The sequence below is a fragment of the Mauremys reevesii genome, linkage group 3, assembly GCF_016161935.1.
Source record: "Mauremys reevesii isolate NIE-2019 linkage group 3, ASM1616193v1, whole genome shotgun sequence".
Lineage (NCBI taxonomy): Eukaryota > Metazoa > Chordata > Testudines > Geoemydidae > Mauremys > Mauremys reevesii.
This window is the reverse complement of record NC_052625.1, coordinates 32453410-32479529: the sequence shown is the minus strand read 5'-3', so window position 1 is coordinate 32479529 and position 26120 is coordinate 32453410. Positions and strand designations below refer to the sequence as shown.

At 44.2% G+C, this 26120-nt stretch overlaps 2 long non-coding RNA genes across 2 annotated transcripts in view; both read right to left on the bottom strand.

Annotated features, from left to right (window-relative positions):
- The window catches only part of LOC120400308, a 49487-nt gene that overhangs the window by 12832 nt on the left and 10535 nt on the right, over positions 1–26120 (bottom strand). The gene's annotated exons all lie outside the window — the stretch shown is intronic.
- Positions 67–23544, bottom strand: LOC120400307. Its single transcript, XR_005595706.1, has 3 exons — positions 23370–23544; positions 10501–10692; positions 67–194 (listed from the first exon to the last, which is right to left on the bottom strand). It is a non-coding gene; the product is annotated as an uncharacterized LOC120400307 (long non-coding RNA).

Here is a 26120-nt window from a genome sequence, read left to right as displayed (position 1 = left end):
AATGTTTGGGGTATCTCAAATAACGAGGGCAACATGTTCTCTCTTTGTGAATTTGTCTTATTTTTTATTTTTTATGTCTGAGGCTGTGCAGGAGTTATTACTGAGTATTTAGTGGTTGTTCTCTTTGCAAAATTAATCTTCTACTGGTGCTTAAAACTCAACTTCACACGAAACCTTTGGCAGCTCAGAGGAACCTGTGATAGATGACAAAGAGCATTTTGAAGACCAGACCATAGTCAGAGCTGTAATAGAGAAATTAAACTGCAGATTTCATCATTATGCTATTTTAGGAGGGATAAATTAATCATACCACGTTTGTATAAAAGATCAAACTGTCAAGAGCAGAGTTCTCACTAGCCAGGCTATTTAACAGTGAAAATAGCATAGGTTATGGCTTGAATATAGAGTGCAATGTAGCAGTAACAGTTTGTCTTAATATTGTTGGCTTGCTGATGTGTGTAGTAGCTGGCAACTCAGCCTTCCCTAACAGCAGTTTTTGCAGTAGTGGGTCAAATTTGTGGCCCCTATGTAGATGCTATTTAGGATTTATATAGCATAAAGCTTAGCTCTGCACAAGTCACTGCATGTGATTTCCCCCCCCCCCAGGGAAAAGAGCCTAAATGTGGTGAACTCTACTCACAAACAAAATTTTAGAGACAGCAAACCAATTTAGGCAGCAAAATAGATACTTCATGTGGTGATAGTCCAGGTTATGTGACAAGCACCTCTTTCTAACAGCATTTTACATACATACATGTTGCTTACATAAGATGAAACATATGGACCTCGGGACTATGGCACAATTCCATGCCTAGTCAAGACAGAACAATATGGTGGAGGCAATGAGTGCAATGACTTCTCTCTCTAATGGGATGTACCTGCCTACTAATGTGGTTTGCAATCTAGAGAACCTTCTGGATCTGCTGTGGCTCTGGGACTCTCAGCTAGCAGTAGTCAGTGGTGACTTTTTTCATTTGCATCTTACTCAGAAGTTGCAACCTTTCCTTTTGGATGTGGGCCTTCCTGTGCCTTTCTTGCCTCCATATTCTATCAGTCTAATTTATCTGGGCCACTACCTTGGAGAATCCGAGAACCTCACAGTTTATTATTGAACACCACTAACCCGATAGAACGCGACCCAATATAACACGAATTTGGATATAGCGCAGTAAACCAGCGGGGAACCCCGGGCCCTTTAAAGCGCCAGCCGAGCCCCGCTGATTTACCCAATTATATCCAAATTCGTGTGGAGCCCCGGGCCCTTTAAATCACCACCCGAGCCCTGCTGCCAGAGCTCCAGCGGTGATTTAAAGGGCCTGAGGCTCTGGCTGCTGCGGGGAGCCCCAGGCTCTTTAAATCCCCACCTGAGCCCTGCTGCCAGAGCTCCAGCGGTGATTTAAAGGACCTGGGGCTCTGGCCACTGCAGGGAGCCCCAGGCTCTTTAAATCCCCACCCAAGCCTTGCTACCAGAGCTCTGGCAGTGATTTAAAGGGACTGAGGCTCCCCGCAGTGGCCCTTTAAATCATCGCCGGGGAAGCCAGTACTCTGTACTGGACCAAACCCGATATAATGTGGTGTCACCTATAAGGTGGTGGGATTTTTTGGCTCCTGAGGACCGCGTTATATCGGGGTAGAGGTGTATTTAACCTGGCAACATCTCTGTGAGGTAGATTATTCCCATCGTTATAGATGAGGACCTGAGGCACAAAGAGATTAAGGGCCAGACTTCCAAAGATATTTTGTACCTAAAGGTGCAGATAATTGCTAGTGAGATTTTCCAAGATGCCTAAACAGGTTTGGTGCCTAAATCCCATTAATTTCAATAGAAGTTAGGTGCTTATCCTGTTTTTGATACTTTTTTGAAAATCCCACTAGACACCTGAGTGCATCTTCAAGCACTTAAGTACCTTTGAAGAATCTGGCTCTAAGAGATTTGAAAAAGGTCACGCAGGAAACTCAGGCTTCCTGAGTCTCAGGCCAATGTCTGAACTATTAGATTAGTTTAGTTTTCAAGGACTATGGCTACACTGCAGCTTAAATTATGTCACTCAGGGGTGTGAATTAGCCTCCCAGCTGAGTGATATAATTTATGCCAATTTAAGAGCCGGTGTGGACAGTGTTATGTTGGTGGGAGATGGGAAAGCTCTCTCCTGCTGGCTTAGAGCAGCTATACAGAGAGTTTACAGTGGCACTGTAAATTCTCTAGTGTCGCCATAGCCTGGGTCTCTGCCTTGGACTGCTGCACTGTGCTTATCTTGGGGATTATCCTAAACTATGTTAATCTTTTTGCCTATGCACAATGTGCCTTAGGTGGTATGTGACCTGGACTGATCACTGAATGTGGTCCGTTGGTTGGATCACTAGCTTCCCCGGCCTGGACGGGTATCGATGGGGAGTGTGCCGAGAATGCTGATCCATGCCCCCCACTATATTCATAAAACATTGCAGGTGTATTTGGCCAAAGTAATCCCAGATAGTTGGGACTCTGAGGATATATGAAGTAAAAAGCAAGGTTAAAAATAGGTTTCAAAGGTAAACGGTCCTTCATCTGAGAGGTAGGAGAAACCATTGTTTTAAATTACCAACAGTTTTATACAGCTTATCTACTAGTGACACCTTTACATAGAGGGGCTTAGACACTTTGACTCAGCACTAGGGGGAGGGAGTATGGCAAAGGTGGGATGGTAGCAGGGACCAGATCAGTCCCTGGCATTTGTTATGGCAACCTCAGGGCACCTGGCTGACTACAGCCTCAAGGGGTTGTTGTGGTAGCTAGGACATGCCAGGGTATAATGATTCTGTGGTCCTGCATCTGTGCTGGAGGATGCAAGGGAGAGGGAGGGGAGGGAGTAGGAGATGTAGCAACTGATACAGTGGCACATAGATTCTCCCATGCATAACAAATAGTCTTCTCAGGTGCAGGAGTGTAAGTTCCAGGGATCCTGATGTTCTCCTGTGCTATAATTACAGGAAGGTGTAGGCCAATAACTTTTTATTTACTTTACTTTTCATCTTTTCATTTTTTTCCCTTCTTTTAATAAAAAATCCTGCAGGCAAGAACCTCTCACTTCTTGGAAGGGATTTGAGATTTAGCTGGAGTAAGAATGTGGTCAAATTTAGAATATGTAGCTATGCAAATAGATCTTTAAATTGTTGCACTATTCTATTGGGAGTACACACATCAATGCCTGCACTTACAGACTTATTTCAGCAATCAAAACTGTTTTTTATAAAATGTTAGGTGCTTTCCCAATTCACAAGTGCACCTACTATAGCATATCCTTATTACTTTGTAGTGTACAGGGAAGCTTGGCTTTAACATGTATTAGTAAGTTGAATATTTTAGTCCCATGGACAGCAGCAAGCATGCATATTTTATGTCTAGTACAAATTAGCCATGCTTAGTACCAAATGCATGCCTGAGGGAGGCATGGTGCTTTGAAAATGGAATCCAAATGAAATTTACTTATTAGTAAAGGAATCAAATCCTAAGCGAGATCCTCAGTGGAGTAAATCAGCACAGCTCTATTAATTTCAATGGAGCCGTGTCTATTTGCAACAGCTGAGGATCTGGCCTGCTGTGAACATCAGGTAAACAGCCATATTTCTATGAATACATTGAAAGTACTTTATATAATTTTTACATACATATATTTTCTTAATTTAAAAATCTGGTATAACACCTGATTCTGTAAGCATTTCTAACTGGGCATAGTGCTTATTGCCATAACAGATTGACAGAGATGCGATCCTCTTCCAGAGGATAGCCTGCAGAAACTGGAGTGAGGAAAGAGGAAGTGCCTTAGTAGAGATAAAAAGCAACAAAGAGTCCTGTGGCACCTTATAGACTAACAGATGTATCGGAGCATAAGCTTTCGTGGGTGAATACCCACTTCGTCAGATGCATGTAGTGGAAATTTCCAGAGGTAGGTATAAATATGCAAGCAAGAATCTGGCTTAGAGATAATGAGGTTAGTTCAATCAGGGAGGATGAGGCCATCTTCTAGCAGTTGAGGTGTGAACACCAAGGGAGGAGAAACTGCTTTTGTAGTTGACTAGCCATTCACAGTCTTTATTTAATCCTGAGGTGATGGTGTCAAATTTGCAGATGAACTGAAGCTCAGCAGTATCTCTTTGAAGTCTGGTCCTGACGTTTTTTGCTGCAGGATGGCTACCTTTAAATCTGCTATTGTGTGTCCAGGGAGGTTGAAGTGTTCTCCTACAGGTTTTTGTATATTGCCATTCCTAATATCTGACTTGTGTCCATTTATCCTTTTACATAGGGACTGTCCAGTTTGACTGATGTACATAGCCGAGGGGCATTGCTGGCACATGATGGCGTATATTGCATTGGTGGACGTGCAGGTGAATGAACCGGTGATGTTGTAGCTGATCTGGTTAGGTCCTGTGATGGTGTTGCTGGTGTAGATATGTGGGCAGAGTTGGCATTGAGGTTTGTTGCATGGATTGTTACTGAATTAGTTATTATGGTGCGGTGTGTGGTTGCTGGTGAGAATATGCTTAAGGTTGGCGGGTTGTCTGGAGCAAGGACTGGCCTGCCTCCCAAGGCCTGTGAAAGCGAGGAATCATTGTCTAGGATGGGTTGTAGATCTCTGATGATGCGTTGGAGAGGTTTTCGCTGAGGACTATAGGTGATGGCCAGTGCAGTTCTGTTGGTTTCTTTCTTGGGCTTGTCTTGCAGCAGGAGGCTTCTGGGTACACTTCTGGCTCTGTTTATTTGTTTCCTTATTTCCTCATGTGGGTATCATAGTTTTGAGAATGCTTGGTGAAGATTTTGTAGGTGTTGGTCTCTATCTGAGGGATTGGAGCAAATGCGGTTGTACCTCAGCGCTTGGATGTAGATGATGGATCATGTGATGTGTCCGGGATGGAAGCTGGAGGCATGAAAGTAGGCATAGAGGTGGGTGGGTTTTCAGTATAGGGTGGTGTTAACGTGACTGTCACTTATTTGTACCGTGGTTTCTAGGAAATGGACCTCCCGTATAGATTGGTACAGGTTGAGGTTGATGGTGGGGTGGAAGCTGTTGAAATCATGGTGGAATTCTTCCAGAGTCTCCTTCCCATGGGTCCAGATGATGAAGATGTCATCAATGTAGCATAGGTAGAGAAGGGGTGTGAGTGGATGACAGCTAAGGAATGTTGTTCCAGGTCAGCCATAAAAATGTTGGCATATTGTGGGGCCATGTGGGTGCCCATAGCAGTGCCACTGGTCTGGAGGTATATATTGTCATCAAATTTGAAATAATTGTGTGTGAGGATGAAGTCACAGAGCTCAGCAAACAGTTGTGCTGTGGCATCATCAGGGATACTGTTCCTGACAGCTTGTATTCCATCTGTGTGTGGGATGTTTGTGTAGAGAGCCAGGATTTCCAGGTTTATGGATCTTGGGTAGTAGACAGAATAACCCCCGTCATGGCTCTGAGGGTATGTTGATTTGTTCCTGTGTTAGTGTAGGGAGTGTCCCGAGTAGATGGTGCAGTTTCTTAGTGTATTTCTCAGTGGGATCTCAGGAAAGTGGCCTGTAGAATTTGGTATTGGAGAGTTGTCTGGCATCCTCCTTTTGGTAGTCAGACCTGTTCATGATGACAACAGCACCTCCTTTATCAATCTCTTTGATTATAAGTCAGGGTTGTTTCTGAGGCTGTGGATGGCATTGCGTTCTGCATGACTTAGGTTATGAGGCAAGCAATGTTGTTTTTCCACAATTTCTGCCTGTGCACGTCGGTGGAAGCATTCTATGTATAGGTCCAGACTGTCATTTCAACCCTCAGGAGGAATCCATGTGGAGTTCTTCTTCTTGTGCTGTTGGTGGGAGGGTATCTGTGTATCAGTGCACTGTTCAGTGTTATCTTGAAAGTATTCTTTGAGTTGGAGGCGGCGAAAGTAGGCTTCCAGATCACCGCAGAACTGTATCATGTTCGTGAGGGTGTTGGGGCAAAAAGAGAGTCCCTGAGATAGGTCAGATTCTTCTGCCAGATTGAGTGTGTAGCTGGATAAATTGACAATATTGTTGGGTGAGTTGGGGTCTATAAGGTGCCACAGGACTCTGTCACTTTTTACAGATCCAGAGTAACATGGCTACCACTCTGATACTTAGCAGGGATGTGGAGAGGAAGAGTGGGGAGCCAATCTGCAGCCATCCTTCCAACTTGAATGAGAACCAAAAAGTAACCATGCACAAGCTAATGTTTTGCCAATTTTTAAAAAGGCTAAATGGGATGACCCAGGTAATTATCTTGCCTGGGATTGATGTCAGGCTGACAAGCCTATAATGTCAGGGCTGATAATGGGATTTGATTTAATAAAGAATTAGAAAAGGATAAAATAATTAATGCAAATCAACATGGGTTTATGGAAAAGACTTTAATTTAGTTTGACAGGATCTCTTTTTTATGAGAGTACAAGTTTGATTGATAGAGGTAATAAACTAAGACTTCTCTAAGGCATTTGACTTGGTAGCACATGTAGGGCTGCCAATTTTGGTTGGAGATATTCCTGGAGGTTTCATCACATGACATAATCTTTAATTAAAGATTAATCTTGAATTCGTGGACACTCCAGGGCAATCTTGGAGGGTTGGCATCCCTAACCACATGACATTTTGATGAAAAAATTAGAATGATATAAAATTAACATGGCACACAAGTAAATATATTAAAAACTGGCTAACTGATAGTTCTCAGAATGTAATTGTAAATGGGGAATTGTCACTCAGTGGGTGTGTTTCCAGTGAAGTCCTGCAGGAATCAGTTCTTAGCACTACACTATTTAACATTTTTGTCAATGACTTGGAAGAAAACATAAAATCGTCACTGATAAAGACTGCAGAGGACACAAGAACTGGGGGAGTGGTAAATAAAGAAGAGGACAAGTCTCTAATTCAGAGAGATGTGGATCTCTTGGCAAACTGCGTGCAATTAAACAATATGTTGTAGCCCATAGGATTATTTGCTAGCTATTATATTCTACTAATCCAGCTAGCAGTATTAATTAATATGTTTCTTTTTCTGAAATTAATCCATTTTATTCTTATATTTTATCAGTATTAATTCCTTGGAATTTAGGATGTGTTGAGGCATGTATTTCCTAATAATAAGTTTTGCTGAAATGCAAGAAACCTACCGGTCTGTAAGATCCGGTAAGATCTGCTATATAGCAAAAAGTAGAATTAGTTATAAATATGTTAGCATAAAAGCTGGCAACCTTTGGCACAGATGAGAATGGTCCCTGAACTTTGGGGAACCAAGGGAGGAACTATTCACATCACATCACAGGTTTATCTGGCTTCTACAACCGCAGGGTACACCACAACTCGAGGTCATCAAGAGAGCCTAGGTTGGAAGTTTTGGAGTGAGATAATCCTTATTAATATATTTAGAAAGTAAGTGTCATAATCCACTAACCTATAGGAGAAATGTACCCATAAATTTCTTAGGGTACGGAAACAAGATTTGGGTATACAGCAGTAGGTTGGGCCTGAATTACATATGTCAGGATCCTATAAAATATCTTGTAAGAGAGTTAAGTTAGTTCTTTTCTTAAACCTTCTTCTTGTAGATGCTTTGGCGTTAGTTCTTTTCTTCTTCTTAGACTTCTTATGGTCTTAAGCTCTTACAGCTCTTAAACTAAGTTTTACTTCTTAGATCTTTTCATCTATCTATCTATTCTATCTTCTACCACACTATCAGCTCAGCTTGTGTACTATAGTATAGTATAACTACTCAACATTCCTAACCATTGGGGAAGCCAGAACCATTGCGTAATTGGGCATGCCAGGAGTGAGGCTGGTCCTTCACCTCCTATTACCGGGCACCCAAGGAAGGGTGTGAGTATGTTAGGTCAAGGTACTTATAATAGAAATGTTACCACCAGGAGTTTTGGAATTCTTTTACTGTTTTGCAGTTATAAGTTTCATTGCATTCCTTATTTTTATGTTAATGGCAATAAAGATATTATCAATTTGATATTGTCCTCAGTGTATGCATTCTTGCCAAGCACCCCGAGAGTTCTTTCTCAATATAGAGCTCTCTGAGTTCTTGAACTCTGTAGTCTGAATTGGACAAGAACCTATAAATCGTCTGGTCGGATGCGATCAGTGGCAAGCCATAAAAACTAACCCATCAAATTCAGGTCAACAATGTGCTTTAATAAAGTTAACTGTAAATGTATACCTAGAGGAACAACGAACACAAATATTTATAGGATGGGGTATTCTATCCAGTGGGAGCAGTGACTCTGAAAAAGATTTGGGGATCATGGTGACTAATCAGCTGAACATAAGCTCCCAGGGTGATGCTGTGGCCAAAAGAGCTAATGCGATCCTGAGATGAATAAACAGGAATCTTGAGGAGGAGTAAAGAGGTTATTTTATCTCTCTATTTGGCACTTGTGTGACTGCTGCTGGAATTCTGTGTCCAGTTTTGGTGCCCACAGTTCAAAAAAGATGTTAATAAAATTGGAGAGGGTTCAGAGAAGAACCACAAGAATGATTAAAGGATAAGAAAACACGTGTATGTTGAGTGATTGAGCTTTTTGAGTCTATCTGTTTAGTTTAATAAAGAGAAGGTTAAGGGGTGACTTGATTACAGTCTATAAGAATATATATGGGGAAAATATTTAATAATGGTCTCTTCAATTTAGTAGAGAAAGGTATAACATGATCCAGTGGCAGGAAGTTAAAGCTAGACAAATTCAGACTGGAAATAAGGCACAAATTTTTAATGGTGAGAATAATTAACCGTTAGAACAATTTACCAAGGGTCATGGTAGAGTCTCTATCACTGACAATTTGTAAATCAGGATTGGATGTTTTTCTAAAAGATATGTTCTAGGAATTATTTGGGGGATGTTCTATGACCTGTGTTAAACAGGAGGTCAGACTAGGTGATCATAATGGTCCCTTCTGGCCTTGGACTAAGAACCTTCATTAATACCATCTAAAACACCTGCCTTTTAAAATAACCTAGTAGGATCCCTAGACTTTAGTGGCTGGAAATCACTGCCTTGCAATTATGGTAAAAATTTCAAAAGTACCTAACTGACTTAGGTGCCTAAGTCACATTCACTTTCAGTGGGACTTAGTCTTTTAAGTGCCTAGGGCTTGTCTTCATGGGAAGGGTGGAGTGTGGGTGAGTAAAATGCTGTACAAGCGGTGTGATTTCTGATATTGGTCAAGGTAGAGCCTGCTAGTGTGCACTAAAGGCTCCCTATGCTTTAAAGTAGTACAATTTCAAACAGCACTTCGTTAAAGCACACCCGCAGGGTCTACCCAGACCAATTAACGTACAACACATCAGTGTGCTTTAGAAATCACATCCCTGTAGAGCAGGGGTTCCCAAACTTGTTTTGCGGCTTGTTCAGGACAAGCCCTTGGCGGGCCATGAGACGCTTTGTTTACCTGAGCATCCTCAGGTACGGCCGCTTGTAGCTCCCAGTGGCCGTGGTTTGCCGTTCCCAGCCAATGGGAGCTGGGGGGAAGTGGCAAGAGCCAGGCTATAGAGTCATTAGCCCATCATGTAGACAAGCCCTAAATCATAGAATATCAGAGTTGGAAGGGACCTCAAGAGGTCATCTAGTCCAGGGTTTCTCAAACAGGGGTTGCCGCTTCTGTAGGGAAAGCTCCTGGCAAGCTGAGCTGGTTTGTTTACCTGCCCAATCGACAGGTCCAGCCGATCGTGGCTCCCACTGGCCGCGGATTGCTGCTCCCGGCCAATGGGAACTGCTGGGAGTGGTGCGGGCCGAGGGACTTACTGGCCGCCGCTTCCAGCAATTCCCATTGGCCCAGAGCAGCGATCCACAGCCAGTGGGAGCTGCGATCAGCTGGACCTGCGGATAGGGCAGGTAAACACACCAGTCCGGTCTTCCAGGGGCTTTCCCTACAGAAGCGGTGTCCCTTGTTTGAAAACCCTGATCTAGTCCAACCCCCTGCTCAAAGCAGGACCAATCCCCAGATAAATTTTTGCCCCTGATCCCTAAATGGACCCCTCAAGGATTGAACTCATAACCCTGGGTTTAGCAGACCAATGCTCAAACCACTGAGCTATCCCTCCTCACAAATCACTTCTGAAAATGGGATTTAGGCTCCTAGATCACCTAGGAGCATTTGAAAATTTTACCTTTAGATCCTAAGGTGATAAGTGCATGAGAAATCTTATAGTTTAATTAGCTTACCCAAATAAAAGTAAAAGCCAACCTGGCACGCTTTCATTATCTTAGAACAGTGGTTCCCAAACAGTGGGGCAAGCCCCTCAGGGGTGTGTGTGTGTGCAGGGAAGAACATTCAGTGGGGCCTGGGCCAGCCCCCATGGGGGGTGGAGATGGGGCATCACCCAGCTCCACTCTTCCCCCAATTCTGCTCCGTCCCTGGCTCCCGGCCGCAGCTCTGCTCCCGACCCCACCCGCTGTTGTAGCCCCGGCTCAGCTTCTGGCCCCACTCCCCAGCCTTGGCCCCTAGCTCCTGGCCTGGCTGTGGCTCCGTACCTGGATATGGCCCTGGGTTCTGGCGTGGCTATGGCTCCACTCCTGGCCCTGGCTCTTCCGCTCCAGGCTCCAGCCTTCTCCTAACTCCAGACCCAGCCTCGGCCCCCAGCCCTGACTGTGGCCCTGCTCCCGGCTGCGGCTCCCAACCACGGCTGGGGGGAGTGAAAAATTAAAAGATTGGGGACCACTGTCCTAGAATGAGAAGAGAAATGACTCAATAACTAAATTTGTCTTCATAGACTCATAGACTGATAGACTTTAAGGTCAGAAGGGAGCATTATGATCATCTAGTCTGACCTCCTGCACAATGCAGGCCACAGAATCTCACCCATACACTTCTATAACAACCCCCTAACCTATGTCTGAGTTACTGAAGTCCTCAAATTGTGGTTTGAAGACCTCAAGCTGCAGAGAATCCTCCAGCAAGTGACCCATGCCCCCATGCTGCAGAGGAAGGTGAAAAACCTCCAGGGCCTCTGCCAATCTGCCCTGGAGGAAAATTCCTTCCTGACCCCAAATATGGCGATCAGCTAAACCCTGAGCATGTGGGCAAGACTCATCAGCCAGCACCCAGGAAAGAATTCTCTGTAGTAACGCAGATCCCATACGTCATTAAGGGCATACTCACCTGCTGATAATCAAAGATCAATTGCTAAATTAATTGCCAAAATTAGGCTATCCCATCATCCCATCCCCTCCATAAACTTATCAAGCTTAGTCTTGAGGCCAGATATGTCTTTTGCCCCCACTACTCCCCTTGGAAGGCTGTTCCAGAACTTCACTCCTCTAATGGTTAGAAACCTTTGTCTAATTTCAAGTCTAAACTTCCTAGTGTCCAGTTTATATCCATTTCTTCTTGTGTCCACATTGGTACTAAGCTTAAATAATTCATCTCCCTCTCTAATATTTATCCCTCTGATATATTTATAAAGAGCAATCATATCCCCCCTCAACCTTCTTTTGGTTAGGCTAAACAAGCCAAGCTTTTTGAGTCTCCTTTCATAAGACAGGTTTTCCATTCCTCGGATCATCCTAGTAGCCCTTCTCTGAACCTGTTCCAGTTGGAATTCATCCTTCTTAAACACGGGAGACCAGAACTGCACACAGTATTCCAGATGAGGTCTCACCAGTGCCTTGTATAACGGTACTAACACCTCATCTTTGTTGGAAATACCTTGCCTGATGCATCCTAAAACTGCATTAGCTTTTTTAATGGCCATATCACGTTGGCGGCTCATAGTCATCCTGTGATCAACCAATACTCTGAGGTCCTTCTCCTCCTCTGTTACTTCCAACTGATATGTCCCCAATTTATAACTAAAATTCTTGTTATTAATCCCTAAATGCATGACCTTGCACTTTTCACTATTAAATTTCATCCTATTACTATTACTCCAGTTTACAAGGTCATCCAGATCTTCATAGTGTTTTGATCTCTCAAAATAGAGACCACCTTCTGTCAGGCCGCAGGGGAGACAGTTGTCAATTTTTCGGTAATAATATACAATGAATCACCTTTATTGGGACTAGGAGGGTCTTCAAATATTTGATCTCATGATTTGAATTGGAACTGGCAAAGATTTTAACAACCAGTTGTTTAGAAATATGGGATAAGGGAACTGCTTGGGAGGAAAAAATATAAATCTATTACGTTTCTGGGGCTGTATAAGAATATAGCCTGCTCAGCAAGCTTGAATATTGCAATGATATCACCCCACAGTGGAAGTAAATGGTAACTCTCTCTTGACAGCTACATTCCACCCCATAGAAAGCCGGTTCTTCTGTTCTGCTATCCCAAATTAAACATTCCAGGGTTTTCAATTAACTCCCCAAATCTCTTCTTTTTACTTCATCTATAGGAATTTTGTTTCAAATCAAGAGGGAAAACCTTTTCATGCTTGCCTTTACATCACCCACCAACAACTGCATACAGTAGCGCCTCCTTAATTGTTCATCTTTTATATTGTTGTAGGTATATATACTACCCATTTTATAAAGGAGATGGTAAATTATAACTTCAATGTCGTCTCCCCCAGATATGTTCATTATTGAAGACCACAACAAAAGGGACCATGAATATAATAGCAGCATTCTCCAGACTCAGTAAGGCAAATGAAATATACATCAGTGATGTTAATTATTAATACAGGTAAAACCTGACAGTGTTTGGGCCAAGATTTTAAAAATAGATGCCCACATTTAGGCTTTTCAATTTACATACAGACACCTATGTGGGTCTGATTTTCAAAAGTGCTGGCACCCAGCAGCTCCCATTTGGTTGGTTCATGGCTCTTGCATCAAAATATATCTTAATTAGAAGTTTAAATTCCATTGTCAGGCTTATTTGTGTGTGTATAACCTCAGTCTGTAGCAACGGACAGCTATGTGCAGTGGCTTGAGTAATTTAATGTGCAAACCTCCCTCCCTCCCCCCACCCTTTCTTCCAGCCACCTTTTATAATCAGTTTTGGTCTAACAATTTAAAACCGAATGGTTGTTTTAAACAAATGGACTGATTGCTCATTCCTGAGTTTTATATTCTAAACTCTGAAACTGTCTTTGAGTGCAGAAAGGGATTGGAAATCTAATGTGTGCTACTGAAATCATTTGTCAGCAATGGTAACAGGTGAACACTTTTCCATAGACTGACTTCTGGAGACAACATTTTTAGTGTGTTTTGAAAATTTAGCAACTCAAAGGATCTTTTGTTAATAACTTCCCTAAACTTATGACTCTCTTTTCTCTCATGAAGCTAAGATTTTCTCCACTTCCAAATCTTATCGCCTCCTGGGAGCTGATTGCAGTGACATATTCTATCGTCATTACATTTCCCACCATTGCCTTGTGCAATAATTGTAACAGCTAGGACAACATTTGGGACTCCAATTCATTATTCTCACTAAACAATCTGTTAATTCTAAACAATTAATGCATGAGGAGAGATGCTTTTTGTCATTATATATATATATATATATATATATATATATATATATAAATAACCCCAAGGTGGACCTCAAAGTTGTCTTGTTATCAGGGGCGGAAGCAAGCTCTAGCCCCAGAAGCCGCAGCGCGCAGCGCTGTGCCGCCCCCCCGCCCCCGATCCTTTTCCCCTTTTCCCCTGCTGCCGCAGGACCTGTGGTATGAGAGCAACCGGAGACCCAGGGAGCGGGGGGAAGGCTGCAGTGCAGCCGGCAGGGTCCGTCCGCCCGGGCTCGGCTCGCAGGTCCACCGAGCCAAATGCCGCCACCCCAAAAAAGGCCGCCGCCGCGCTGCGCAGCGCGCTGGGGGTCTAGAGCCTCCCCTGCTTGTTATTATATACCAAAAGTCATGACGCTGCACATGTGGTGGGTTGTATGAGCCTTGCCATAGAACTGACAGGGTTAAAGAGCAATTCTGGGCCCAAACAGTGTTGCCCAGCCACACCTGTAGAGCATGCTCCAGATGGAGAAGGGAGCTTAGAAGGGGGCAGACCAGGTAGGGAGAAGGACCTGGCTTGGGAATACCTGAGAAGGGGAGCTATAGAGCCTTCCTCGGGAGAAGAGAAACCTAACTGCTGGGCCCAGAAACTCTGAAGGACGGTTGGTATCTTTCTTTATTGCCTGTTCACCACAGATTGCAAAACTTGGACTACATAGAGTGGGTAGTAGGAAGTGGCCTAAAGAGAGCAGCCTTAAGGTGCTCCTGGTTGCTGGACCCTGGCTAACCCTTAGAGGGCCCGGGCTGGAGCCCGGTGGAGTGGGAGGGCCCAGACTCCCCTACCAACTCCTATCTGCATTAAGGAGGTAAGACCCACTAACCACTAGGTGATGCTTTCAATGAACACCAATAATCACAGCACACAGTAAGTAGCTGCTTACATTTCATGGAATTACTGTGTGAGCCACACATGTGTATGATATTTTCCCCTATATAATAGAGCGGGAAATTTTATTCTAGGTGTTAACAGGCAGGTTGCCTTCAATCTGCATGTTGAATCTCATTGACATCAATGGGAGCACCAATGTAGATCTAGGGAAGCATAAAGCCCAGAAAATCCTAGGTGAGTAGATACTACAGTGGAGGGTGGGATGTAAGAACTTGAATGGAACAACATGTAACCTCAAGAATCAAGGTAAGACACTGTAGCAAAGTGTCACGTTTAAATCTTAAGAATTAAGTTCTGCTCACATTGCTTTCTATACATGGGTCTCCCTGGGTAAATGGGCCACCCCCTTCCCCCACCCCAATCCCTGCTCTGCTGGGCATGCTCCAGCTGGAAGCAGGGTATACGAGCCAGCAGAGCAGCTCAGCCTGGGATGACTGCTGGTGGGGAAGGAAATGTGTTGCTAGCTCCTGAGGGAGGACCGCCTGCACTCCAAGATGTGGAAGCCAGCCGGTTGGAGAGGGACCCCGACACACCAGCTTGGACATTGCAGAGAGTGGAGAGACTGGAGAATCCCAGAGATGGAAAACCTCAGTGACTCGGGTAGGAAGGAACCCAGGGAGGTTTTTTGTGGGGAAATGGTCACAGAACTGGAGCAAGGCTCAGCGTGTTTCAGCTGGAGCCCCGCCGAGCTGGTGATGGGCAACTGATAGGTTCCTGCGTTGGGACTTGGTGAAGAGGGCAGGCCTGGGTCCTGCTATCCTGGTCACCACCCACCCCGGGGTGGTAGCCCCGCTCACCACTATTATGGACTCCGTCCACTGGGCACTGGGGGAGGGCCATAACATTGACTCTGGCCGCTGGGCTGCACTGCCCCGAGAGCAAGGGCCGTAGTACAGACTCTGTCCACTGGGCCGCACTGCCCTGAGAGCAAGGGCCATAGTATGCACTCTGGCCACTGAGCCGCACTGTCCCGAGAGCCAGGGCCATCGAGCTAAGGCCACAGGGCCACACAGCTCCAAGACGGTTGGCAGCCCTACAGATGCAACTGCGGGGCCGTAATGCCCCCTGCCCCTCAAAGGGTAATGGGTGGATCATCCCCATGACAGTGTAGTAAAAGACAGCTTTCAGTGGATACGTATTTACTGCTCTGTTTAAGACATGCAGAAAGCAGCTTATAAATAGTAAGTTGATCACTAGATGGTAGGAATACGTGGCACAAAGTAACATTCCAGTTGTGAATGTAGGGTTTTTTTTAAAGGTTGTGTGTGGCTGAAGAGTTGAGTCTCCTCTCTGGAAAAGGAATTTTGGTTGAGTGGGTTGCAAGCTGGCTTCTACCCTTTGCTTTGCCACTAACTCTCTATGAGATAGTGGACAAGTCCCTAGCTCCGTGTTGTAGATTCTCCAGCCAAGACAGGGATAATGAGGTAAAGCACTTTGGTCCAGATTTTTCTAAGGTATTTAGGCACCCAAAGATGCATCTAGTTTTGAAAATCTGTCCCTTTGAGATTCAAGGATAAAGAGTATTTCACAAGTGCAAAGTATTGTAATTTATTATTAATATAAAACAGTGTATTTAGAGAAGAGGCTGTCTCTGTACATACAGAACCTGGTTTTAAGTGATAAGTAGTGAGTGTACAGATCAAAGCAGATTACCTTAGAAATAAAACAAAATGCAATCTAAGCAGTATGAACTAGATAGGATTTGAATCAAGCAGTGCCTCGCCCTGTTAGCTAGTACAAGCCTGTTACAGCTTTTTACACTGGCTGGAATTCTTCTGTCCCACCTGGGACCCCCTTTCCCATTCAGTCTTTGTTCCTCAGGTGTTTTCAGCTGTTGTGTTGTGGGGGGAGTGAGGCCCAGTGATGATGTCACTTCCCCTTTTTATATCTTCTTCCAGCTTGCTGGAAAGATCTTTTGCTGTGACATGAGTCAAACAGCGCGTACAGGGCCGGCGCTTCCATTAGGCGACCCTAGATGGTCGCCTAGGGCACCAGAATTTGGCGGCATTTTGTGCGATCCCCACGGGGCGCACGGGAGCTTCCAGTTCCACTCCTGTTGCGCCGCCGAAGAAGGACCTTCTGCCAACGTGCCACGGAAAACAGCAGCAGGCAATTGAGCAGCTCAATGACTGCCGCTGTCGCCTGCGGCATTTCGGCAGAGGGTCCTTGTTCAGTGGTGCGTTGGGAGCGGAACTGGAAGCTCCCATGGGGAGCGCACAAAATGCCGCCCCCTGAATTCTGCCTAGGGTGCCAGAAACCCTGGCGCCGCTCCTGAGCGTGTACCCAATGGAGACTATCTCTGAGAGGTTTCCATTGTACACAGTTCCTGGAGTAATCCTTGTGAGTGTTTGTATTCTCCTCAATGGGCCATAAATGTTGTTTGGTCTTTTTATTGTTGTACCTGAGAGGCAGCTGGTGGGTGTTCCCACCCTCACAACATGTTTCAGTGGCACACACATAGCAAAACTTCATAACTTGATATACAATACTAGCACCTACAACTTAACAGGGTATTAATGTTCAACAGGTTAAGACTTTTAAAATGATACCTCACTTTGTACAAAACATGTCATAATTATATCACCACAGTGAATATGGGGTGCAGAGTGTCTCACCCACCCTGCCACAGTCACTAAGGGGTTGAGAGAGAGAGAGAGAGAGAGAGAGAGTGGATTCCTCCCTAGCTGCAGCTAATTGGCAGACCATCAACAACTGGTTTAAGAGCCTGCAGACCAGGCAGAAGGGGCTGCCTGGGAGCCTAAGTGGACTGTATCAGCCACAAACTGGTAAAAAGCCATGCAAAGAGCTGGACATTCTTGGGAGAAAGCACTGGAAGGAGTTGCTCTGTTGAAAGGCCTGGTGGCAGATAAAGGTAAGAGCGTTGCCCAGAAAAACAGGAGTGATTCTGAGGAAACTGCACTGCTTAGCATCGAGTCTTAGGCTGGATTCCAGAGGAGAGGGAGGGCCTGGGTTGTCCTACCAATCACTAGAAAAAGGGATGTCAAAACTCTCCAGATGCAAGGGGGAAGGACTACGGGGCCCAGGGTGGGTCTGAAGACCTGACATAAGATAATTGGAGTGTTTTTTGTTTGTTGGAAGGGGTGGGACTATCAGTGACCTGGCTGGAGGGCTGGGTCATGAGAAGGGGCAAACCACCACAGACTCAAAGGACCACTGTCAGGGGGTGCCAAAGTAGAAGCGGCTGCTGCACTGTGACCAGCCAAAAGGAGGTGTATTGGCTGGTGAGTGACCATTCTACATACTTGTAATAACTATAAGATGGGAAGATAGCACATACTATGGAACTTCCCATGAAAAGTCCTTGTTTTCAATTTCCTTTAACTTTACCAAACTTACATAATTTGGACTGAAATTTTCCATACCAGGTGTGTACCTCAGGCTGAATAGTTTTAGAAAGTTCTGCTAAAATGGTTTGCCTATTTCTAATATTGAGCTCTGGGAAAAATACATTGTTTTTGCCCATGTTTAAAAATGTCTTTATAATTGCTTTGTTGTGATGTTCCAGTGCCTCCATACTTTGTAGCAGGGACTTGATTTTTGGCAAGAGGGTCACCTTGGTATCAAGGATGTTCCTTTTGCCTGTTTGTACAGGCAGCCTTAATTCTTGCACTTCCTAAAACTTTTGAGTGTTTGACTTTGCAACCTTAATTTTCCATGTAGTTTTTTTGGATGTCACAAGTGCATATTTTCAACTATTGAAGGCAGGCTCCCAAGAAGTGCTGGATAAGCCAAGGTTTTTATTCTAAAAATGAATATTTCCTCATGCTGTTCTTCCTTTCATATACTAAAATATACAAGACTGTTCTCAACTCCTCAAGGAAATAGTTGCTCAGTTACACATTCAGGCAACTTCACAACCCCTTGTAGAATATTCATGTTTGAATATGTCATGAGTCCTTACACTGAAAATTGTTTTAATAGATTATTTATTATAAATATTCATTATTATCTATACTCTCCTTCCATAAAAAGAAGTGCCTGACTTTGCTTTAGGTGCTCCTTGAAACATTTTAGAAATACCGTTATAAAAATAGACCATTCCAGTACTTTGTCCAGTAATTAACATATATAATAATCCAGGAGCTGAAAACATATTTAAGGTCTTTTCCAGCTCCCAGCAGAATTCTTCCAATCCCTCACAGCTAAGGAAAACAAATATTGACTCTATTCTTTGATTCTAGTTGTACTCCATGAGGTATCGATGTAGGTGGTTCTTAACATCCTTTACATTAGTACTCTTAAATATTCTTTTTGCAAAATTTGAAATAAAAATAAATAAATTGCAAGTAGTTTAGTCTTCAGAGTACAAATGAGTGACCCATCCTGGGACCTAACCTCAGCAATTAGCAACTTGGCTTATATAAAAGGAGAAAGTTAGTTTACTTTCTGAGAGATTTTTGTGACAAACTTCATTAACAGTTTATTTCAATGTACCAAATGGCACTCTATAGTAACATTTTAAAAGATAATACTTAGCTTACATTTTAAGTATTCTCTTTTAAATTCAATGCTCTAGAATCTGAAATAGAGAGCATTGGAGGATATTGATTTTTGAAATTAGACATTAAATTTCACTATCAGGAAGAGATTCTCACAATACTTAAGGAATGCTTTCTCCTGCTAATATGTCAATTCAGGCAATTTAATTAGGTAATATTAATTTTTTTAAGGCACCACTAGATCTACTCCAGCAAATAAAACTGAAGCTTTTCTGTTCTATTTCTTTCTCTTAATTGGCTATGAATTATAAAACCTCCAGTAATATGCACATCTACTGTGGCATTATAAAGCTATCTAACAGTACTCTATCAGATCTATCAAAACCAGAATGACTTCTTGATGGGACCTCCAAACAATAGGGCAGTAGAGAAAGTCATCCTGCTGCTATCAAACCATTTCAGTGGTTAACTGATCAAGACTCTTAAGAGTTTTGAAATGTTTTAATTTGGTATACTGCTAAAGTGCAGGATGAAAAAGAAGGCACTATTTTCATGGTTTATATTTGTTTCAACATAGTTCCATGAGTCTTGGATCACAGTTGGTAATTGTCCAGTAATAGAGATGTTAATACACCTCTACCCCGATATAACGCAACCTGATATAACATGAATTCGGATATAATGTGGTAAAGCAGTGCTCTGGGGGGGCCTGCATGCTCCGGCGGATCAAAGCAAGTTTGATATAACACAGTTTCACCTATATCGTGGTAAGATGTTTTTGGCTCCTGAGGACAGCGTTGTATCAGGGCAGAGGTGTATTTGTTATGAAAACAATTAGGTTTCTGTTCATAGTCTTCTGTTCCTAGATCCTTAGTGCTTCTTGTGCTGCTGACATATCGAATAGTCCAGTTCTGTCACTGATTATAGTCGCTCACTAATTGTGGTACTTGCCATCTGTAATTGGGAGTCTTCAACTTTTTTGTTAACCACTCATCAGTCAAGCCTCTACTCCGTACAATCACATGGTTATAATTTGACTTTTAGTCTGGTGTGGAGACCTCTGTTTGACCAGATATTATTCATCCTTCCAAAAGTGGTGCTTTCTTTTTCTAATCTTGTATGGATATCTTTATCACAGCCACATTCAGATGTCATCACACTCCCCAGATAGCAGCACTCTTCTACCTGTTTGATTTATTTTCCATCCACATACAACTTTGCATCTGTTGTCCAGTTTCCTACCCTCAGAACTTTTGTTTTCTCTGCATTTGCTTTCAATCCAATTTTGCTGCTTCCTGTTCTACCTCTCATATAAGGGCAATCATTCTATTCCACATCATACTTAATAAAGCAGTGCTGCTGGTCCCAAGCCTCGATAAAATCAGGTTCTGCGGTTGGGTTTGTGACCCAGTTAGGAAAAACCTTACCTCAACAGAAACAGTTTTTTGTTTAACCAAACTTTATCCAGTGCCACCAAAGAGTGCTGTGGGCCTTTCAGGGTATGATGTCTGAATTCAGTTTGTGGAGTTAATGTCTTGGAACTGTATAAAAAAGACACCTGCTGAATGAGAAATGTGGCTTTGAATCAGAGCTCCCTTCCACAGAATCCTAAAACAGGACTCTTTGTAGCTAAACCCTAATAAGAAATTTACAATTACTCCTGGGGGAATTCTGAGCTACTGTGTGTGTGTAGAATTCATGTCCCCCTGAAGATTTCTTTGCTTCCCTTCAGAAAATTACAGGGAAGAAAAGGAAGCTGTGTGAGGGGGATGCCCAAGGGTATAGTTTGCGGGGGCATTGCCCCCCTAAGCAGAGGCAAGGCAAGGGGGGCACATGGGGTCACATGCCACTGCCCCCCCCTTCAGTGAGCATAGAGCTGTCTGGCTGAAAGAGGGTGCTGCTTGGATGTCACCTAATGGGTCCTAGTGCTGGTCGTGCTTCCCTTCTAGGTGCTGGGAGCCATCCTTTTTTCTGTACAGCCAGCAGTGAGTTTCTGTGATGGGGCAGGGTAAGCGGGGTTGAGTGGGGCAGGGGAAAAGGGAGAAGTGGGTGGGATAGGGCAAGGGCAGGGGGAGAGGAATGTGGGAGTAAGGGGGACAGTGAGGAAAGGAAGTGGGAGGGATTGGGGAAGAGAAAGGGATTGGGGGAATAGGGTGGGGGGAAGTGGTAGCCCAGCATGTGGCATCCCCTTGGCAGTGGTGGAAGCAGCAGGTGAGACTTCCCATTAGCCTGGCCCATCCTACCCCCCACCCTGATGAGCCTCACCCCCCTGCACCTGGACCACTCTGATGAGCTTCCCCTCAACTGGACCCCCACTCTACCAAGCCTCAACCAGCTGCACCTGGACCCCATCCCACCAAGCCCTGTTCCCCCAGCACCCAGAGCCCCCTGCTGAGCTCCCAAAACCGAGACCCGCCCCTGCCAAGCCCCATCTCCCAACAGCGACCCGTCCTGCTGAGCCCCAACTACCTTCACCTGGACCCCCCTTCAAAGTCCCATTGTCCCTGCATCCGGAATCCCTTAATGAGCCTCGGTGCATCCAGATCTCACATAGAGCTGCCCACACCAAGATTGCCCCACACAGAATCCTCTTACCCCACACCTGGATCCCTCCACACTAAGCCCCTCTACTCTTGAATCCTGCTGGGCTGAGCCTGCCTGCTCATACTTGGTGCAGAGGGGCAGGGCCCTGGGGTGTTTCTGGGGCAGGCCCAGCCCTGTGCTGTGTCAGAATTAGGTGCAGCCTCACTGCTGAGTCCCTGTCCCAGGTGTGTGGGAGGGGGCTGTGGGGTGATCTTCCACAACCATGCAGCCTGTGGCCTGAACCCCCCACTGCCATTCTGGAGCCTCCACATTTATTTATTGACAAATAAAATGTGCAGAATTGTTAATTTTTGGCACAGAATTCCCTCAGGAGTACTTACACTATACCAGAGCATTGCCAAACTTCAGTGTTAAAAAATCATTGAATTGGCTTAAAAGTAATGAGATTCAAAAAGGTGAGGGTTTTTATTTCCTTTTGAGCCTTTGGGGAAGCTGCCTGCACCAATTTGTGTGTTAATTTCATGTTCAGAATTGAACCACTGAAGTACATGCAAACTGGGAACCTTTCCAATAGCTGCTTGGAGATGGATTCCCTTTGGGGTGGGAGTAGCTGCCATCCTATACCTCTTGTGTCTCACTCTTCCACATTTATATTCTGCTTCTGTGCTCCATGCAATCTCCTGTCCCCAGGCCATCCCCTACATACATTGCCCACATTTGTCTTCCCTTTCTCTTCACAGTATCCAAGCTCCACACTTTCCTTCAGCCTCCCCTCCCCCGTTAGCCTGTACTTCCTCAATGTCCTCACAAACCTGTTTGTTTTTCCCTGCTCCCCACATTCTTCTGTCCCTTTTCATCTCCTCCCTCTTTGCACTTTACATTCCATGTACATTTTCACTAGTATGCTTATTCTCTTGCCTGATATTATATACCTACTAGTAGGTACTAAGAAGTTTCAGGTTATCTCCATTTTATTCCCAGGGTGTTCCAACTCGCACCATTTCTTGTTTCCTTTAATCTAGTTCTTGTGTGAGTAATAGTGCCAAATTTACAAACAAATGATCAAGGCCATTGTGCAGCAACAGTGGAAATACTGTGGAAAATGAATATAATACACTTCAAATAAAATTGAGATTTGCTTTCCAAAAGCTTTTCCCTTTGGAATTATTTTGCAATTCCAAACATCAACTAAAATACCAAAATCTGTGAATATTAAAAGTGGCTTTGGTTTTTAAAATCAACTGATTAACAAATGGCAAAACTGACAGACAATCTTTCCTACTAGGAAAACAGTTTTACTTCACATAGCTCCATGTGTTTCTGTACCAAAGCCATAGGTGGCATGAAAGTGGAGTTATGAATATTCTCTCATTCCATTTTGTGTGTAAACAGATGGAATTTTATTTTCACAGTTCCTATGAACTGAGAATAACAAGTCTTAAATGGCCCCTGAGTAGGTGGAAAGGTAAAATGCCAACGCTCCGCAGCAGTGTGGACCCTGAAATACAGAAATGTGGGTTGCTCTGCAAAATACCCACAAGTAGTGCATGACTTATGGATTACACTCCATCTTATAACAGGCCCTCAACCATTTACTAATTAATTTAGTACTTGCAATTTAAAGTCTTTTGACACATTAATAACAGATCTACACTTAGGAGGCAGAAATGAGTAAATGAAACCCCGGTTTCATTTGCCCCCAGTGTTTAATACCCATTTTCATACTTACTGAATGATAGGGACAAAAAGATGTCACTACTACTATTCCATATGTAAACATCAGACACATATGTTTGTTTTCAGGTGCCAGCTTCCCTGGAAAACTCTTTTTACTTTACCCATTACATGTCAGCACAGATGCTGGGATGCTTTGCAGGTGTTTTATGCTGGCAGAGTCTGGCCCTAAAGCTGGTGTATCTGGCCACAGGAGGGTCATCCCAGTGAAGGAAGATGCTCTGATGGCATACAGCTGTGCAGAAAAAGGAAGTATTGGAAGTGTACCTGCTCATCCCTGGCTGCTGTATCAGCCCTTTGAGACCATTGGCAGCTGTTCTGAGTTACTCCAGTCAGCGGCCTGATCCTTGGCTAGTGTAGCATGGGGAAGCAGGCATCTTTTCACCCCTCCAGTTGTGTTGTGTTCTCCTTAGTCAGAGTGTTAGATTTCAGCTGACCTGGCCAAACCCCAGGCAAACATTGAAACTAAGGGTTTGGCTACACTTTGAGTTGGAGGAGGAGGAGGAGGAGCCATACCCATATTAGCTCTGAGCTAGTGCACTAAAAACAGCTGTGGTGATGGGAGGGCTAGCTGCCTGAGTACATGTATGGTATTGTGGGATTGCACTTGGTGGCTAGCCTATCCTTCTGCTTGTGCTGCTATGGTTACACATCTATTTTTAGCATGATAGCTCTTTCAGAGGTATGGTGAGTGTCTCCTTGAGCTGGGAATTACACTTCCAACTTGAACTGTAGATATACCTGTGACAGTGCTTGGAATTGGCAACTGAATCAGCACCTTGGTCACTCTTTAACAATTTAGGCCTTGAGGAGGGCCAGACTAAAAGAGAGAAGTTCCTGATTTCCCAGCCCCTATCTGATCTGGTAGCTAGTGAGCTAATTAGCCTATTAACAAGGAGGCTGGATAAAAGTGCACAAGAAGGAGGGGGAGGGGAGAGCAGAAAAGAACAAAAAGAAGCTAGCAGGGCCTGTGTGATGTGGCATCTGCCCAACACTGACAGAAGGAGGGGATAAAGCAGCCCTTGGGAGGCTGTGCAGGAGGCAGCCAATTAGGAAAGGACTTGTAGAGATAGCCAATCAGGAGAAGGGTTAGAGAGACAGCCAATCAGGGCCAGGCTGGGCGATATAAGAAGGGCTGCTGAACAGAGAAGCTTCAGTCACTCCCTAGAGTCTCACCTTGAAGGAGAGAGAAGAGACAGCATCATGGTCAGAGCAGCATGAGTGAGCTCCTAGCTCACTGCTACCAGACTGGGGCCCTGGTACAGGGCAGAGAAGGTGCTAGAGCTTCAGGGAAATGGCTGGGGGGTGTTGGAGGTGATGCAGTGTGTGACTGCCACCTTCCCCCCTCCCCCTTGGTCCCAGTTGCTACTGATTTGGGTAGCTAGACCCTGGACTGTAATCTGCCACTAAGGAAGTGGCTGGACAGAGGACTGTTGCCCTTCCCCCCACCACCTCCAAAGAACGGGGGAGAACTGAGTGGGGCATAGCCAGAGGACTATGTTCAGAAGATGGCACTGAGGTCCAGAGAGTGACACTGGTCCTGACAACAGAAGCAATAGCGGCAAGGTGCCACTACATGAGAGTGCACTGATGAAGTAGAGTTAATTCCCAGGATGGCCAGTAGGATGTGCTGCAGTGGTGAGTTGTACCTCATTACAACCTGATAAAGGGAGTTCTCTGGGTGGAGACATTTCCCCCTCCCATTCTCCCCAGTCCCCTTGAGGAGCAGGCGTAGTGAAACTGGATAGTACTGTAAATAGTGACTGCACTGGTACTTAAAGGTGGCAGAGTAAAACACTATCAATAAACTGCACAGTGGTATCTGCAAAAGAGAAGGTCTTTGTGAAGCTTAGAGCATGGGAGTGACAAAGCACTATTACAATACCCTAAAGGCAATTGGCAACAAAGGGAAAAATGTAAAGGAACAGATTGTTCTGCATCCATGTAATCCTATTGACTTCAGTGTGGTTGCTTGGATGCTGCTGAACATGGTTTATTTTTGCATTTGTTTTCAGGGTTTAAACTGAAGAAAGTGATCATGGTAAGTAAGGCCCTGCCCCAGAAAAGCATTTAAGCATGTGCTTATCCTCAAGCATGTGAATAGTGTAGACTCTAACACCTTAAAACCATGTTAGCTTGTTGTGTTGTAAACTGGGGGAGAAGGGGGCAGGGAGAGCCTAGACTACAAAACAAGACTGTCTTCCCTGCAGAAAGAGATGTGCCTTTAGATCGAGACAGCCAACTCATATTAGTTATCTCTCTGTAAAATTGTAGTGGAGACAAGGCACAGGTAGTTTGTTCTCTAGTGATGAGAAGCCCTGTGGGTGTTTAATGGAATTAGCATTCAAGCCAAGGGATAGAGGGGTCAGGGACAAGGATAGGAAATCTTAATGCTGTTTCAAGCGTAGTGCCCCTCAGCTACATGCAAAAGGCTTCCTGTTCCATTTTGCAACCCCCTGCACAGCCTTCCGTTGAGCCTCTGCACCACAGTGATTTTCATCTTCTGATTAGTCTCTCTTTCATACATGGAAGTCCTTAAAGTAGGTAATGACCAGAGATGAGCAAAAGTCACTATCTTGTTTTGATTTTAATAATATGAACCTATTGTACATGTGTGTGGATGCAACTGGGAATATTAGACAGTTCCTTTAACTGGTGGGCTGACAAAAGTTATGGCTAGCAACTAGAAGTGGTAGGAAACACTAGGAATTTCATTTTTAGCTTCCTCTTGAAGAAAAAAGCTATGAAATGCAAACTTACTGTACATGTGCTTCACTAAACTGTAGAAATATTTTTTTATTCTGCCATATGGAAATATGGACAACAATGCTTGAAATTGGATTTGCATTTTAGTTAATTAGATAAGCTCAAGATAGCAACAGTTAGTAGCTGAAACTGCCACTATAATGATAGAGACTAGTTGGGTATTGGAAAAATAAAGGGCTTTCAGGGATCAGAAACCTATCCAATTCCAGCCAATGCAGGGATGCCAGCAGGTTTCATGACTGCGCACATTTA